Source organism: Artibeus jamaicensis, unplaced genomic scaffold (genome assembly GCF_021234435.1).
Source record: "Artibeus jamaicensis isolate MK-2021 breed Jamaican fruit bat unplaced genomic scaffold, CSHL_Jam_final contig_47, whole genome shotgun sequence".
NCBI lineage: Eukaryota > Metazoa > Chordata > Mammalia > Chiroptera > Phyllostomidae > Artibeus > Artibeus jamaicensis.
The window spans coordinates 2823608-2837845 of record NW_026521848.1 but is presented as its reverse complement, the minus strand read 5'-3'; the positions used below and the strand labels follow the sequence as shown (position 1 = coordinate 2837845).

At 41.3% G+C, this 14238-nt stretch overlaps 1 protein-coding gene across 9 annotated transcripts in view; it reads left to right on the top strand.

Moving 5' to 3' along the window:
* The window catches only part of SIPA1L3 (signal induced proliferation associated 1 like 3), a 238064-nt gene that overhangs the window by 39780 nt on the left and 184046 nt on the right, over positions 1-14238 (top strand). The gene's annotated exons all lie outside the window — the stretch shown is intronic.

The following is a 14238-nucleotide window of genomic DNA, read 5'->3' as shown; positions in this document are numbered from 1 at the left end:
TATTTATTTCACAGAGCTGGAACAAACAGTCCAAAATTTTATATGGAACCAGAAAAGACCCTGAATAGCCACAGCAGTCTTGAGAAACAAGAACAAAGTTGGAGAAGTAATGCTGCCTCATATTAAAGTATACAAGGCCATATTAATTGAAACATCATGGTACTGGCATTAAAAACAGACAGATAAATTTAACAGAATACAGAGTCCAGAAATAAGCACACTTTGTTATGATCCGTTAATATTTGACAAAGAAAATAAGAACATACAATGGGGTAAAGACAGTCTATTCAGTGAATGGTGTTGGGAAAATTGGACCAGTATGTGCAAAGAAGTGAAACAAGACCACCTTCTTACACCATACATAAGAGTAAACTCAAAATGGATAAAAGACTTAAATGTAAGGTGTGGAACCATATAAATTCTAGAGGAAAACATAAACAGTAAAAGTTCAGACACTTCTCAGAGCATTTTTTTTTTTCTGGTACTTTTCCCTTTGGGCAAGGGAAACAAAAGACAGAAATGGGACTACATCAAACTAAAAAGTTCTTACACTGCAAAGGAAACCACCAACAAAAGATATTTGCCTATGATATACCTGATAAAGGGTTAATATCCAAAATTTATAAAGGACTTACAAAACTCAACACCAAAAATAAAAATTGTATTAAAAAATGGGCAAAGGACCTAAGTAGACATTTCTCTAAAGAGGACATACAGATGTCCAATAGACATATGAAAAGATGCTTAATTTCATTAGTCATTATGGTAATGTTAATCAAAACCTCAATGAGATTTTACTTCACACTAACTAGGACAGCTATAACTAAAAAGATGGGCAATACCAAGTATTGGCAAGGATATGGGGAAATTGGAATCCTCACGCATGGCTGGTGGGATTGTGAAATGGTGTCACTACTTCAGAAAGCAGTTTGGCAGTCACATAGGGTTACCATATGACTCAACAGTTCCACCCCTAGGTATATACCCAAAAGAGATACAAACATGTCCACACAATAACTTGTACACAAATGTTCACAGCAGCATTATTCAGAATTGTCAGAAAGTGCAAACAACCCAAATGTTTTATCAACTGATGTGTGGATAAACAAAATGCAGTTACAGTGTCTGGCAGAAGTAACGCCTGCTTGAGTGTGGTTGGTAGGGTAATAACATGGGTCTTACCATTTATAGTGTTAATTTGAACATTTCACTTTAAATCTTATTGTGTGCTTGAGTGTGATATTGTTGTGTTACAGAATTACAGGGTTATGATTCTGTAATAAAAAGGGGGCATTACTTATGCTGGATCCTTTATATACACAATACTACATTATTTGGCCATAGTAGGGGATAAAGTACTGATCTATACTACAACATGACGAACCTTGAAAACGTGCAAAATAAAAGAAACCAGAAACAAAAGAACATATGTTGTCTGATTGCATGTATATGAAATGTTCAGAGTAAGCAAATCTGTAGACAGAAAGTAGATTAGTGTTTACCTACAGCGGGAGAATTGATTTATTTTTAGGTCAATGAAAACTTTCTAAATTTAGGTTGTGGTTGAGTGGTTAAACAACTTTGTGAATATACTAAAAACCATTGAATTGTACAGTTTATAAGAGTGAATATTCATGTTTGATGTGATTATTGGTATGTTTGGATTAACAGCTGCCATTTTATTGTTTGTTTTCTATATGTCTTGTGTTGTCATTATAACCTTCTTTCTGATAAGTACATATTTTCCCATGTTTTATTTTAATTCCTTTGAGTTTTTAAAAACTTTTTCCTATTACTTTCATAGTGGGTCTCTAGGGATTATAATACACATCTTCTTATTTATCACCATCCACTTCAGATTAACACTAAAATTTAGTTCCAGTTCAATAAAGACACAAGAAATATAGAAACTTTGCTCTACAATAACTTTATTTTCTTCTTCTTTTGCTATTATTGCCAACTATATATTTAAGCCTCACCCGAGGATATGTCCATCAATTTGAGAGAGAGAGAAACATCAATTATTTTTGCCTCTGGTATGTGCCCCGACCTTTTGGTGTATGAGAAGATGCTCCAACCAAGCCGCCCTGCAAGGGCACTGAGTATATTTTTATTATGTTACAGGCCCTACAGTAGCTTTATAATTGTTTATGAAATCTTACATTTTTACATCAGTTGGGAGAAGAAAAAAAAACATGAGTCGTTTTTATTTACTAATGTATTTACCTTCTCTGCTGTTCTTTATTTTTTCTTGCCATTTGGAGTTACCATATGGTGACATAAGGAATTAATATCATAGGTTCTTTCAGCTTAAAGGACTTCCTGTAGCATTTCTTGCAAACCATAACTGGTAACAGTGAATTCTCTTAGTCCTCCTCTGGGAATGCCTGTTTTTCACCTCAGTTTTTTTAAGGATTTTTTTAAATAAATATTTTATTGTTCTATTAGAGTTACCACAATCATTCCCCCTTTACCCTCCTCCGCTCGTCCCACCTCCTGCTCCCACAAACAGTCCCCACCCTGTTGTCCGTGTCCATGGGTCATTCATACATGTTCCTCGACTATGGAGTTCTTGTTTCATAGGATTTTTTTTTTCTTTTAGCGTTTGGAATATGTTACCTGGTACATTTTGGCCTCCGTTTTTAGTGGGAAAAGAACTATTGATTGCATCAATACTCCTTGTGCATAATAAGCTGTTTTTCTTTTCCTATTTAAAGGATTTTCTTGTTTTTATTTTTCAACAACTTGACTATGTTGTACCTAAGTGTGGATCTCTTTTTATCTTACGTAGGGTTTGTTGGACTTCTTGGACTTGTAGACTGTTTTTCATCAAATCTGGGATGTTTTGGGCTATTTGTTCAGATTTCTTTTTCTGCCCTTTTTCCTCTTTCTGGGACTTCCATTCTGCTTATGCCAGTATCCCACATGTTTTTTTTTTTTATTGCTGTCGAGTTACAGTTGTCTGCATTTCCCCCCACTATTCCCCCCACCCCAGCCAAACCCACTTTCCTCCCTTGCTTCTACCCTCCCCCTTGGTTTTGTCCATGTGTCCTTTACAGTTGTTCCTGAAAACCCTTCCCCCATTATCCCCTCCCACCTCCCCTCTGATTACTGTCAGATTGTTCTTAATTTCAATATCTCTGGTTATATTTTGCTTGCTTTTTTTCTTTTGTTCATTATGTTCTAGCTAAAAGTGAGATCATATGGTATTTGTCCCTCACCACCTGGCTTATTTCACTGAGCATAATGCTCTTCAGTTACATCCATGCTGTGGCAAAGGGTAGGAGCTCCTTCTTTCTCTCTGCTGTGTGGTATTCCATTGTATAAATGTACCATAGTTTTTTGATCCATTCATTTCCTGATAGACACTTAGGTTGCTTCCAGTGCTTGGCTGTTGTAAATAACGCTACTATAAACATTGGGGTGCATAGGTTCTTTTGGATTGGTGTTTCAGGGTTCTCAGGGTATAATCCCAGCAGTGGAATTGCTGGGTCAAAAGGCCCAGCAATTTTATTTTTCAAAAGGCAGTTCTATTTTTAGTTTTCTGAGGGAATTCCATACTGTTTTCCACAATGGCTACACCAGTCTGCATTTCTACCAACAGTGCACTAGGGTTCCCTTTTCTCCACAACCTCTCCAACACTTGTTTGTTGATTTGTTTATGATGGCCATTCTGACTGGTGTGAAGTGGTATCTCATTGTGGTTTTAATTTGCATCTCTTTGATGGCTAGTGATGCTGAGCATCTTTTCATATGTCTCTGGGCCCTCTGTATGTTCTCCTTGGAGAAGTGTCTGTTCAAGTCTTTTGCCCATTTTTAATTGTTTTTTTTTTTTTTTTTTGTCTTCCTGGAGTAGAATCATGTGAGTTCTTTATATATTTTGGAGATCAAACCCTTGTCTGAGGTATCATTGGCAAATATGTTTTCCCATATAGTTCTCTTTTCATTTTAATGCTGTTTTCTTTAGTCATGCAGAGGCTTTTTAATTTGATGAGGTGCCATTTGTTTATTCTCTCCTTTATGTCCCTTGGTTTAGCAGACATCACCGAAAATGTTGCTGTGTGGAATATCTGAGATGTTTTCCTGCCTGTTCTCCTGAAGGACTTTTATGGTGTCATGACTTATATTTTAAGTCTTTTAATTCACCCACCTTAAATTTATTTTGGTGCATGGTGCAAGTTGGTGGTCGAGTCTATTTTTTTTTTTTTTTCACATAGCTATCCAGCTCTCTCAACACCATTTGTTGAAGAGGCTATTTTTGCTCCATTTTATGCTGCTGCCCCCTTTGTCGAATATTAATTGACCGTAGAGAGATGGGTTTATTTCTGAGCTCTCTGTTCTGTTTCATTGGTCCATGTGTCTGGTCTTATGCCAGTACCAGGCTGTTTTGATTATAGTGGCCTCGTAATACATTTTGTGATATCCCACATGTCTTAAAGAGTCTGTTTATCTTTATTCGGGTTTTCTTCAGTTTCACATTGAATAAGTTTTGTTCATCTATCTTTAAGCTCACAGGTTTTTTTTCTCCTGCCATTTCAAATTTGACATTGAACCCCTCTAATGAGTGTTTTACTTAAATTATTATCATGTTCAACTTAACGATTTCCTTATTAATTGTTTTTTCTATTTTTGTGTCTGATTCTTTAAACATGATTTCCTTTAGCTTGTAAACTTACTTGCAGAGCTGTTTGAAGTCCTTGCGAAGTCTCCCTTCTGGCCCCTCAGCCTCTCTCAAAGGTAATTCTGTTAACTGCTGCTTTTCCTGAGTGTGGATCCCACTGCGTTTCATAGTTTTCATCATCGTTACCGAAAACTGCACATTGTAGCTCATGTATTGTAGCAACTGCGGATTTTGATTCCTCCCTCCCCAGGCCATTGCTTGTTGTTATCTTTGTTAAAGAATGGTTTTGTGGTGTGTGTTTATTTAATGACTTGACTGGGCCAGTTCTTGGGAGTTTCTCTCCTGTGGTATGGAGACCAATGTCTTTGGTCTTATCTTTTGAAAAACAAATAAACAAATAAAACTTGGCTTACTTTACTAGGGGTTGCCCTTGGTTCAGTGTGGTTTAGTGGTCAGCTAATGCGTGACCAGAGGTTGTGCCGAAAATATGAGCCAATAAGGCTTCCACCCATTGCCATTGGATCTGTGTGTGGGCTGGGGAATATTTTCAAAATTAAAGCAGTTTATGAATCTGCCACCGCTATTGCTTTCTGTCTAGCCATCTGATAACTTCTGTGCACACTCCTGAGGCCTCATGTTCAGCCAGGGATGTGGCTAGGGCCCTTCCCAGTTTCTCTGGATCTCGCATGTGTCCTCGTGTGTCAGTTCTATTGCTGATTGTTGGGAGGAAGAATATTCTGAACTCCTCATGTGTCCATTCTAGAGGTCTGGTTAGCAGTTTTGACTTCCGATCTTTCTCTTTCATTTATGTCTTAACAAACCCAGAAGTATTGTATTTACAAATTTTAAGTATGTAACCCTGCCTGTACATTCTGATCTATTGGGGAACTTTAAAAGTTGGTTTTATGTCTTTTTGTTTGTTTGTTTGTTTATTACATTTTACTTTTTATTATGAACAAATTGCAAACATATAGAAGTAGAACATATATTATTGCCTATCGTGACGAATCTTGGCTCCTTTGTCTTCTGACTTTGCCTGCCCCCTGCCCATTATTTTGAAGCAAGTATTTTACATTATATCATTTCACCCACAAATATTTCATTAGGATGTTCTAAAAGGAAAAGCTCTCTTTTTATTTTTAATTTTTTTATCCATGCCCAAGTGTACATTTTTTATTGATTTGAGAGAGAGAGGGAAGGGGAGAGAGAGAAACATCAATGTGAGAAACATTGATTGGCTGCCTCCCATTCGTGCCCTGACCAGGGATCAGACCTGCAACCTAGGTGTGCACCCCGACAGGGAATCGGACCTCTGACCTTTTGGTGCACAGGACAGCGCTCCAGTCAACCAAGCCACACTGGCCAGGGTTTCTTTATTTTTATATTTTTATTCTGTTAAAGCAGTTTTATTGAGGTATAATTGACATACAGCATTGTATTAGTTTCAGGTGCACAGTACAGCTCAATATTTGTATACATTGTGAAATGTCACCACAATGTCTAGTTGACATCTGTCTCCATACATAGTTACAAATATTTTTTTTTCTTGTGTGATGAGAACTTTAAGATCTGCATTATTTACAGTAGGCAAGATATAGAAACAGTGTGTCTGTCAACAGATGAATGAATAAAGAACATATGGTATATATACACAGTGGAATATTACTCAGCCATAACAATGAAGTCTTGCCATTGTCAACAACATAGATGGACTTTAAGGGCATTATAGTGAGTGAAAGAAGACAAATATATGATCTCACTTACATGTGGGATCTTTAAAAAAACTGAGCTCACAGATACAAAGAAAACTAAACTCATAGATACAAAGAACAAATTGGTGGTTGCCAGGGGTGAGGGTCGGGGGTGGGCAAAATGGGTGAAGGGGGTCAAAAGGTACAGCCTTGCAGTATAAAACACATAAGTTATGGGAATGTAATATACAGCAACATGGCTATAGTTAATAATACTGTATTACATGTTTGAAAGTTGCTAAAAGAATAGAAAGTTCTTGAAAGAGAAAATCTCTTTTTAAAAGCATAACGACAATGCAGTTCCTTAATATCATCACATAGACTCAGGGAACGTCGGAAAATAGGATGCCGAGTCCAATAAAATCAGACTTTCTGGGGCCGAGGTCTGGGCATCAGAATGTATTAAACGCCCCAGGTGACTGAGGCATGCAGCTGAGGTTGAAAACCTGAGAAATTGACTTAGGTTTCTCTTTATTCTTTTCCAAAACTGTTTTCATTTCTGGTTTAGATGCGTAGGGTAAGAGTAGTGTGATAGGAAAGATTCTTTTAGCCCTGGCTGGTGTGGCTCAGTGGATTGAGCGCTGGCCTGAGAACCAAAGGAAAGATTCTTTTTTCAAGGTTTAGGATGTTCCTTTTCCTAACATAGGATCTGTTTTTTGGAACAATCAGTGGATATTTTACAAAGACTGATTCTCACCTGTTTTGCAGTAAAAAGAGTTTTATATTATAAACCTTGAGAACCAACTTGCTAGTTTGTGTTATTCAAATGCTCTCTAGCCCTATTTTTGGCTAACTATGTTATTCTTAAAAGAAGAGAGATTGTGTGTGTGTGTGTCCCATGGTGATTATGATTTTGTCAGTTCCAGTATTTCTGCTGGCTTTTGTTTTAAACATTTAAATTTATTTTTTCTTTGTAATTTTAGCCATGAAAAGTTGAGGAGAAAAGCGGCAGACTGTCTCTGTCCAGCCCTTAGTTTCTGCATTTCTAAATCCTTAACTGTAGTTGGAAAGTGTTCCAATGTCCGTGTCATCACGTGTTTGGCGACATCACATTTCGTCTTTTTATGAGAGGCCATGTCTCCCACAGGTCACGTTAGGGGCCCTGCCTTCAACTGTGCCTTCAGTAGGTCTGGGTGTTGCCACCCCCCCCCCAACTGAAAAGTGTCTGCTGCATTTCTGATATTTGCGGGGGGGCTCTTTGGGGAAATGTGTACATTACAAGCAGCAAGCTGTGACTTAACACCTGATTTTCGCATGGCCTGGTGTGTGCTGGGCCAGCTCTCCACCCCTCTGTTAGTACCATTTGGTGTAGACACAGAGTCCTGCACCCTTCCCTGCTGTGTGGTCCACAGCTCGCCTGAAATAAATGCTAATTGGTTTTCAGTTCCACTTGGATTTTAACGCTGCCCATTGCAGCCTTGGTCTAGAAACACTGATGTGTTTGAAATAATGTTTCTTCGGAGGAGGAACCAGCATTGCAGGGAGCTGGCTGGCTCTGCCCTTCCCAGCTTGCCACAGTGGCCTTGGGCCTGTGCCAGCTGCATGCACCACCTTGCTCAGACTCAGCGAGAGATGCTTTGCAGAGACTTGCTCATGATAACAAGGACAGGTTTGGACAGAGCTCCTTTTCCTCCACAACTGGAGAGTGACAGGGCCTTGGTTCATGGGGGCTGGAGGAATGTCATGGGGTCAGCTTGGTGGGTCACGGACTCCCGATCTGGGACCCAGGAGCACTCCTGTGTCTTCTGCACAGTTCCTGCGAGAGGCCCGCCTCCCTCCGCGCTGCCTCTCTGGGGCTGCGGAGGGAGAGGCTGGATTGTGCGGTGCAGCCATCTGGGGTGGGGAGGTTATTCTGATCTGCCTCCGCCCTCCTCCAGTGTTTTCTTCTGCTCAGAATGCCATCCAGGATCGTCCCACTCCGGGTCTTCCTCAGAGGCCTGCACCTGCGGAGCTGTTCTCTTTCACTCTCATCTGCCTGGTCCTGCAGATGGAGAACAAGGCACGTGGAGGGCTCAGGACTTTGTAGACCTGGGAGGGGGTGGACAGTTGTTCCCACAGGTGAGGATCATTGGCAACGGTTAGAAATATGTCCTCCCAAGGTAGACAGACCCAGTACTTCCCACTGGCTAGGGAATTTGGAGCAGTTGACCACACTACCTCTGGTCCTTAGTTTCCTCTTCGCAGTATTAGTTTGCTGGGGCTGCCATAACAAAGTACCACAAACTGGGTGGATTGAACGCCATGTCCTGCAGTTCTGGAGGCCAGAAGTCTGAGATCAAGGTGTCTGCAGGGTTGGCTCCTTGAGAGGGCCACAGAGCAGATCTGTTCCACGTCTCTTCCTTAGCTTCTGGTGGCGGTCTGGGATTTCCTGGCTTCTGCTGATGTACCTCCGTCTCTGCCTTTATCTTCACACATTTTCCCCGTGTGCACATCTATGTCCGTATGTGCCTTCTTATAAGCACACCAGTCATATTTGAATGAGGGGCTCACCTTATTCCAGTGTAACCTCATTCTAACTTAAGTAATTAGATCTGCAACAACCCTATTTCCAAGTAAGATCACATTCTGAACTTTTGGGGGGACATAGCCCAGAACTGAAAAAAATAGCATTGATAATACTATACACACTCTAGAAGTTGTCAGGTTATTAATTCATGAAACTGAAGCACTTAGCTCAGTTCCCATGACACGGTATGTGCGCAGTAAACGTTACTCTTGTTAGTGGGCTCTGATGACCTCATCTCGCACTGGAACTGTTACAGCAGCCTTCTCACAGGCTCACCGATTCTATCCCTGTTCCCTCCGTTTTGTTGTCAAAAAATAAAAACGAAGTCACGTTATACCCCGTATGTAAACCCTTCATTGGTTTTACTTCTAGCAGTCGGGAGATTAGGCTTGCAGGTAACAGAAAACCCAACCCAAACTGGCTTAAAGAAATTGAGAAATCCCTGGCTTTATATAACAGAAGTCCAAGGGTAATCTCTGGATGCAGCCTGATTGAGGGCTCAGGTAATGTTATTGCCAATACTGAATTTTTCTTCTTAACCTCTCAGTGGGTTTCTTTGAGCTGTTTTTACTCATAACACTTCTGACACCAAATGCGTGGATTTTTTTTCCTCATACCAACAGTTCTTCAACTTTCTGAACACTAACTGGGTGTCTTACAATTTAATTCAATTCCGATGCTACCTGGAGTTAGCACAGGCCCCACTGGTTCCAGTGCCCTGCCCCTGCCCCAGGTTTGATAATTTGCTAGAATACTCACAGAAGTCAGGAAGACACTTTTCTTACATTTGCCCTTTATTATAGAGGATACAACTCGGGAACAGCTGAATGGAAGAGATGCACAGGGCCGAGTACACGGGGAGAGACGGAGTTGCCGTGACCTCTCTGAGCTTGCCACACTCACAGCACCTCTGTGCGTTCACCGGCCTGGAAGCTCTTCACAGTGGCTGTTCAGGGTTTTATGAGATTTTGTTTTGCAGAATGATTGATTAACTTATTGACCATTGGTAATTAGCTCAATCACCAGCCCCTCTCCGCTCCTGTAGGTCCAGGGCACAGGCTCACAGATCTGACCCTTTAATCTTGCCTTGGTTTGTGGAGAGACCAGCCCCAGTCCTGAAACTTTCTAAGAACCTCTCAGCCGAAAGTCACCTCGTTAGTGTAAACTCACGTATGGTTGAAAGGGGCTTGTTATGAACAGCACAGGATGTTCCTATGACCCCTTTTATTCAGGAAATTCCAAGGGTTTTAGAAGCTCTGTGTCTGTAACCAGGGACAAAACCCAAATATATGCAGTTCCAGTCTCAAATTGTTCTCTGGTAGTTACAAGATGATTACAAAAATTATAGCCCCAAAATAGGAGGTTCAAGTCCAGTGGAAGAAGAGGGAGAGAGCCCTTTTGTGTGTGGGGGGGGCCTTCTGCAAGTTCTGAAGTTCACGGTGCACCAGCTTAGGTCATGTGTGCAAGTATGACCAGGGGAGGGCAGGAGGCCTTGATGGGCAGTGAGGCCTGGGTCTGGGCCAGAGCTCCAGCGACATCTCATGCCTAAAAGTGGGGGTGGCCTAAAATTAGGGCCCCAGGTGAAACTAGGGTGTTTTGTAGGAAGAGACAATGAGTACCAGTGGGTGATAAATAACAATTATCTACTAATACACTCCTGTACTTAAAATAACATGTAAAAATCCTCATTGTGGTCTGCAGGGTGCTCCATGATGCAGCCTCTACTAGCCAGTTTTTCGTTTATTTCTCAAACAAGCTAAGCTTTTTTCCTCCCTCAGAGCCTTTGTATGTGCTTTTCCCTGTGCTTGAAATGCTTTTCCTGATGGCTTTTCTCCTAGTCATCTTCTTCTCATCCCTCAGATCCCAGTTTAATATCAAATCTGCTAAGAGGCCCTTCTGGACCATCCTGAATCTAAACTAGGCCGCCCTGTTATCTTTCCTGGCAAACCTTCAGAGCAGTTATCGTAATATTTAATTACATGGTACAGTTGCCTTGATGTGTTTAATGTCTGTCTTCCCCACTGGGCCATTAAGTCCCAGGAGGTCAAGCCCAGGCCTGTTGTTTTTTTCTTCCCTTCGCATCCCCAGTGTATGCTAGGTGCTTAAAAACCAAACCAACCCAACAGACAAAAAGACCCATATGAAATGAATGGGATGGAAGTAGAATGGCTTGCTCACTTAAAATTATGGTCAGCCTCTCATTGAACTGGAGCAGGGGACAGTAACTGGCTGGCAGTTTTTAAAAGCCTAGTAGTGAAATTTCAAAGTGGAAGTTTTACTAGTAGATTAAAGGAAATACATGTTTCAACCATATTTTTATGGGCCCATTGGTATCAGTGGTGCCAAAGTGACCTTCCTTTTGGAGTCTTGGGGCCAGTTGAAATGGTACATCTCCTAGCATTAAAAACTTTGCCATGTTAACTAGAGTACAGCAATTAACACATATTTTCAAATTAACCTGTTATTCCTTTAAGGAGGCCAGGGAGTGGGAAGCTAAGGTCAAGTGTTTAACTCTTGGTTATTTGAATACTTCCAAGGAACTGTCCCACCCTGCTGACACCATTCTGAATCTCTGCCATCCATCAAGGGTCCTGCAGTTGGAAACCATCTCCCAGGTTGCTGTCTTCTCTCCTACAGCCACAGTGGGCCTCTCAGTGCAGAGTGCAGGAATCACCAAACTCACATGAAGACAGAGGCGGCTGGACTCTGCTCTCCTGCAGGAGAGGAGAAACTCGAGAATGTGGGGGCGGAAGAGTTCATCTCCTTCAGCTGTCATTGGATAACTAAAAACTGGCATCAGATCACCTTTAACCTTTTCTTAGGAGGATGTCAGGTATGAGCTGAACACAGGTTTGGCTGCTGTACCAGACAGAGAAGAGCAGTGGTGTGAGTGAGACCGCAGTCGATTTCTCTCTCGTGAAGCACTTTGAGAGTGAGCAGCCCAGGGCTGATGAGTGTTGGGATCCAGGATCTTGCCGTCTTGTTCGCCATTGCGGGGGTGTTGGCCTCGTCTGCAGGGTCCTGAGTGACTCCCCACCATTATCCGTGGGAAGGGAGGATGTGAGAGAAGAGGGTACCTTGCCCTTTCTTGCTATAGCAAGAGTTCTCTTTCTCTCTCTCTTTTTGGAGATAATCCATATACCATAAAATTTACCCTTTGGAAGTATACAATTCAGTGGTTTTTGTTTTAAATTTATTGATTATGCCGCTACAGATGTCCCATTTTTTCTCACCTTTATTCCCCTTTGTCCTGTACTCCCTCTCCCACCATCATTCCCCCACCTTAGTTCATGTCCATGGGTCAGTCATACATGTAAGTTCTTTGGTTCCTCCATTTCCTATATGATTCTTAACCTCCCCCTGTCTGTTTTGTACCTACCATTTATGCTTCTTATTCCCTGTACCATTTACCATCATGATTCTCCCTCATCCCTCTTCCTGCTGATAACCCTCCATGTGATCTCCACTTCTGTGATTCTGTTCCTGTTCTAGTGGTTTGCTTAGTTCTTTTTTGTTGTTTTAGGTTTGGTTATTGATAGTTAGTTGTGAGTTTGTTGTCACTTTATTGTTTGTATTTATCTTTTTCTTAGATAATTCCCTTTAACATGTCATATAATAAGGGCTTGATGATGATGAACTCCTTTAACTTCACCTTATCTGGGAGGCACTTTATCTTCACTTTCATTCTAAATGATAGCTTTTCTGGATAGAGTCATCTCGGATGGAGGTCCTTGCCTTTCATGACTTGGAATACTTCTTTCCAGCCCCTTCTTGCCTGCAGGGTTTCTTTTGAGAAATCAGCTGATAGTCTTATGGGAACTCCTTTGTAGGAAATGGTCTCATTTTCTCATGCTGCTTTTAAGATTCTCTCCTTATCTTTAATCTTGGGTAGTATAATTATGATGTGCCTTGGTGTGTGCTTCCTTGGGTCCAACTTCTTTGGGACTCTCTGAGCTTCCTGGACTTCCTGGAAGTCTATTTCTTTTGCCAGATTGGGGAAGTTCTCCTTCATTATTTTTTCAAATAAGTTTTCAATATCTTGCTTTTCCTCTTCTTCTTCTTGTACCCTTATGATTCAGATGTTGAAACACTTAAAATTGTCCTAGAGGTTCCTAAGCCTCTCCTCATTTTTTTTTTTGAATTTTGGTTTCTTCATTCTGTTCTGGTTGAATGTTTCTTTCTTCCTTCTGTCCAAATTGTTGATTTGGGTCCTGGCTTCCTTCCCTTCACTGCTGTTTCCTGTATATTTTCTTTTATTTCACTTTTCATAGCCTTCACTTTTTCCTCTATTTTGCCACCATACTCAACCAATTCTGTGAGTATTCTGATTACCATTGTTTTGAACTGTGCATCTGAAAGGTTGGCTATCTCTTCACCACTTAGTTGTATTTTTTCTGGAGCTTTGATTGGTTCTTTCATTTAGGCCATATTTTTTGTCTGGCTGTGTCTGATATGTAGTAATGGGTGGAGCCTTAGATATTAGCCAGGGCAGGGCAACTCACCCTGTGTGTGGAGGAGGGGCCCAAGTGGGAACAGTGCTGCTTTTTCAGCTCTCCTATGGCTTTCAGTCACTTCCTCTGCTGCCTATAAAAAAATTGGGCCCTTCTGGTGCTGATTCCCAGTTGGCTGGATGTATATACGTTCTAGGACCCTGTGGGTCCCTCCAGTGAACTCTCCTGTGAGGGTGGGAGTTTCTCCTGTTGCCTCAACCCCCACGGATTTTTTCAGTCAGAGGTTTTGAGGCTTTATTTCACCACAGTAGAACCCTGGATTGTGTGGTCTCTCTTGCTCCCCAGTTGTTCCTCCAGGTTTATCTGCACACAAATGTGGGACTGCCTGCCCTGCCAGCTGTTGCCTTGCATGCCCTGGTCCTCCAGCCACCACCTTGCCATGAGTCCTCTACATCTCGACTGCCTTTCTTGCCCCTTCTACTGGGCTGGATGAATGTTTCTTCTTTAAATCTTGGTTGACGGACTTCCATACAGTTCGATTTTCTGGCAGTTTTGGTTATTTTTTTCATTTTAAATTTGTTGTCCTTCTTTTGGTTGTGCAGGGAGGCAAACTTACCTACCTACACCTCCATCTTGGTCAGAAGTCCACAATTCAGTGTTTCTTAGTGCATTTACAAGGTTGTACAACTGTCATCACTATCTAAATTGCATCATTCCAAAAAGAAACCCTGAACTCATTCATTCCCCATTCCTCCCTCCTCTCAGCTCCTGGCAACCACTAATCGACTTTCTGTCTCTGTGGATTTCTTCTTCTGGACATTTCATTTAACTGAGTAATGTAATATGGCCTTTTGTGTCTGTCTTCTTTCAGTTAGCTAAATGTTTTCAAGATTTATCCCTGCGGTAGCA